Here is a 4,424-nt window from a genome sequence, read left to right on the forward strand (position 1 = left end):
TTCTAAACCAATTAAAAATGCTTTTGCTTATGAGACAATATTATTCAAGTGCTAATGTCTCATAAAGAAGAAGGTTTTTTAAAACGAAACAATACCCTGGAGCTTTTTCCTCGAGGAAATTAGTACCTTAGCATTAAAAAAAAAACAATGTTCTTTTTCTGACCAAAACTCTGTTCATGCCAACTTCTAGAAGTTACAAACCTTCATATAGAGCATTTTATCGGGGCACGGAAAAATGTTTTGTCTTGAAGATGCAGATGAAAAAAAAACCATGATTCCGCTTAACTTCGCGTGACTGGTTACCGGTTGTCAATAAATTTAGCATGAATAATTCACGACTTCTATCAATCTGCGCAAGTTTTCATTTCTATCACAAAAATGTTTTGGATTTGTTTTTCCAAAAAACTAGCAAAAGGGTTTTCAATGATCTAAATTTTACATAAAAAACACTTTTTTGGTTGCGTAACCGTTATTATTTAATCGGATGTGCTGAAATTTTAACTTTTTCGGAGTATAAAAAACCAATTTGAAAAAATTACAGTCATGATTGCCTTCCTTTTATAATTTCTCAACCAAATATTAGCCATTTTTATTATCAAAGTTTTCAACTACACAAAAATGTTACCATAGAAAAAAACAATAAATAATTGTCACTACTGATGCCTCTGAGAAGAACAAAAAACAAAACTTTGGTTTTTCATTATTTTTGCTAAAATATTTTTCGCCTTTTAAGCGTTTTTTCTTCAAGAAAATTTTAAAACTTCCCAATTTGTCTTCTTTTGGGTATTGTTGAGCTCACGGTTTAAAAAGTGGTTGTCTTTGTTTTCAAAGTGCAAAGTGCAATAACAATATAATTTTTGGAAATTTCTATGCGAATAGTTATTTATTATTTCTTGAGATAAATTGTCTATCAGTTCATTTAATTTTTTATGAGAGATGACGATAGTTTGGCATTATTCAAAATATTTCGTTTCCGGCGTTCTTCAGGACTGCAGTATTTCAAATTTCGGCCCCCTCTGTGTTTTCTCAACCATATTTTGTTTTATGTTGACTTAAAAAAGGTAATTTAGATTAAGAATGCAGAATCAATCAATATTTTGATAAAACTGATGTAGCGATCTTTCTTTTACAAATAGTATTCATTCTAATAAATTTTCTTGGGCCGCAAATTCAAAATATGCGTAAATGGGTCGGGGGGGGGGGGGGGGGGGGTAAATGGGTCGGGGGGGGGGGGGGTAACTGGGTCGGACTATCATGCGGACTAACAGCAATGACCGATTGACCAAACCAACCAACCCCCCCCCCCTCCCCCAGCAATGACCAAATGACCAAATGACAGCAATGACCAAATTTGAATGTTTGGAATTTTTATAGCCCCCCTCCCCCAGCAATGAGCAATGACCAAATGACCAAACCAACCCCCCCCCCCCCCTGTTTGTTGGACCGTATCCGATCGTTCGTTGGATCGTATCGTTGGATCGTATCGGAGGTTAAAATTAATTACTGGGGGGGGGATTTGTCGAATTCGCCTGCTGTTTAATTCTTTATTAATTCGCCTGCTATTTAATTCTTTATTAATTCGCCTGCTATTTATTGCACCCCCCCCCCCCGTTTATTATTTATTTACTGGTTTAACTGGTGTTTTACTGGTTCTATATCAAGTTTAACTCAATAAATGCTCTATTTTCATGCTCAAAATTGGTGTCTCCCAAAAACTCAAAATGGTTTTCGAAATTTTCAATTTTTTTTCTGAATTTTCTATGAACAGCATGAAAACGGAAAGTCATACTAAACAGACAAAACTCATAAAAAATTTGATTCTGCATTTTGTCTGAACATAATGCAAGGTAACATTACCCTTAGGTTGCTATGATTCAGTACTGACTTAAGATCCTACAATGGGAATCTAATGAATCAGTACTGAAAGTCTATGACACTTGGGTCCGGGTAATACCTATTATCAAAAAAAGAGTTTTCAATCATACAATTTAATTCAATTTGATTCATCTTCAAGCATGCAACGTCACTTTTTCATTTTCAGCATACACGTTAATGCATGTGAATCAAAACAACAATTTGACCAGGAAAAAAATAAGCCCCCAATTCACTTTTGGCAGAATATACTGCGAAAAACCTCGTAATAAAACTGTCGGGGACCCTTTTTTCCTATTAAGTTTACTTGAAAACAGGCTTTGAAAGTTTTTAAAAAAGGCAATGCAGCTGGAAAGAGACCTTTGCAGCTAGAATTATTTGGGATAAAGGTAGTGAGATAAACGCAAATTTTAAATAGAAAAATAATTATTTGTCATTAACTCATGTTCCAAGCGATGCCAATCAATTCTTATTGTGCATTGCATAAAAATTTCTAAGAAAGGCATATTCAAATAAAATTTCCAGTTAAATATCGAAAAAAAAAGTTTTGAAATTTTTATAGATGAATTGTTTGTCAATTTTCTTTAATAAAAGCATCATTGACATTAAATAATCATTCAACAAAAATTTTATCAGTTGCAATGCAAGATAAGCTGTCATTGTGTTTTTATCAGCCAGCTCTGAATCGACATATTTTCCCTCAACTTTGACATTGACTTTGAAACATGTTAGTCGATGCACTCAACGAAAACTTACTTTTCCTAGTGATTCAGATAAAACCAAAATTACTTTTATCAGCTGCTCCTTTATAAATTTTAGGTTTTGCGCCCAATTGCACAAGAAAAAATGAAACCAGACTTTGTCATTTGTTTTCTCTTTCAATATGTGAAGAAAATCCAAACTGAATGGTGTTCAATTTTCTTTCATCGTATCAAATGTTTGTGCAATATCGAAAATTGAATTTCTATTTCAGAAATCATACTTTGTTGACGTTCAGTATTATCATTGTTGATTTTAATTCTGTATTGCTGTAGATATGTGGTTTTTTAAAAAAAAACTAAACTAAGATTATAATGAACTTCAAAAGCAGTTTAAGATACCCTAGTTATAAGAATAGAAAATTCAAAGCATTCTTCCAAAGCATTTTTGCGCCTCTGATCCTCTACATTATTGCTATTGCCTTTTTGTGGAATTGAGAAAATATCTAATGGCAACTTCCCAGAATCCCATTTTGAATATGATGAACTCAGTCAACAAAAAAGCGATATTTCAATAAGTGATATGAATTGTTTTATCCATTAGAGAGAGAAAAGATTTCGCGACAATATTCTATTTCTGAGAAATTAGGATGGAGTTCATTAATATCACATTGAGGATTCTGGTACGTTAAATTTGCCTATTATCTCATTTTCACAGGAGGGAAAGAGCTCTAGTGTAAGGGATCAATGGAAAGATTATGTGGATCTTTTCCGTTTGTGCCCCCAGTACCTTATGCTCCCCCCAGTGACAGAGCACATGCCATTACAAAGTAAATCACTAAGTAAAGATATGGCACGTGCGTCTGGGGGCGGAAATAATATACACCCGCTAAGCTGGGGCGCACAGGCGGAAAAGATCCGAATATGTTTTAAAATGTGATTGGAAGAAGTTGTAATTTTGCGTAAGCAATTGAATTTTGACGTCGTAACTCTAAATGGTGCTAACTTACATTATATTTTCAGTACAAGTCATACGCATACATAGTAAGACACCCAGTCAGTAAATTTGTTTAGGTCAGTATAGCTGCAGCGGCGAATTGTCAAAGAAATCAGTCTAATATTAGAGTTCAATTAAAGAATTCGTTATTAAACAGTTTGTAATATTATTAAACAGGTTGTATGTAAAAAAAAATTGATTGGTGCACTGTATTGTGACCAGGCAAAAACTTGAGGCAAAGAATTGGAACATAGTCCAAAAAGTAAACTAATCAAAGATTTATCAGAAGTGTTTTCACAATGTTTTTAGATCACTTATCCAAACCACGAGACAGATGGACTTCTTGAGCAATCAATTCTTCGTTAGGCTCTAAGCATGTGCAATAACATATTGCTGGGAGGCCTATTAGAGCTCACAGCCCCGAGCAGTTTGTCTTGCTTGGTCTAATTAGTTTGCAGGATCATTTGGGTCCTCAAATCCTCCAAAATGGTGTTGTAGAAAATTTATTAATCTTTACATGGGTTTCCGAAAATCTTTCAAAATAGCTTACTTTTGGGCTTCTAGAGACATCTACAAGAAGCAATCTTAGTATTTTGATCTATTTTTATCACATAGTAGCGAACAGTCTTTAGAAAATTCTGCAAAACAAAAGTGAAAGTTTAAACAAATTGTGCTGCTGATTTTTTAAAGAAAATTTTTCCAAAAGTAGTGATCAATCGCCACTAAATTGTTGATTTCGATTAGCAGCAACGTTCAGGTCAAAAGAAAAAGTTATATTTTTCCAAAAAAAATACAAGGATCAAAATGCTTCAAAACATAAATCAGATGGCAAAATTGCCTTTTTCTTATCAGTGTAG

The 4,424-nt window shown here is 33.7% G+C and overlaps 1 protein-coding gene across 4 annotated transcripts in view; it reads right to left on the reverse strand.

Annotated features, from left to right (window-relative positions):
* LOC142351683 (trypsin beta-like) overlaps nt 1-3,715 on the reverse strand; it is a 48,298-nt gene extending 44,583 nt beyond the window's left edge. For all 4 annotated transcript variants that reach the window (XM_075403837.1, XM_075403831.1, XM_075403843.1 and 1 more), the window contains exon 1: nt 3,581-3,715. The gene's annotated coding sequence lies outside the window, so the exon portion shown is untranslated. The remainder of the gene's footprint in view (nt 1-3,580) is intronic.
* Nucleotides 3,716-4,424: the final 709 nt, after the last annotated feature.

The sequence above is a fragment of the Convolutriloba macropyga genome, chromosome 1 (assembly GCF_964194025.1).
Source record: "Convolutriloba macropyga chromosome 1, txConMacr16.3, whole genome shotgun sequence".
Classification (NCBI taxonomy): Eukaryota; Metazoa; Xenacoelomorpha; order Acoela; family Convolutidae; genus Convolutriloba; species Convolutriloba macropyga.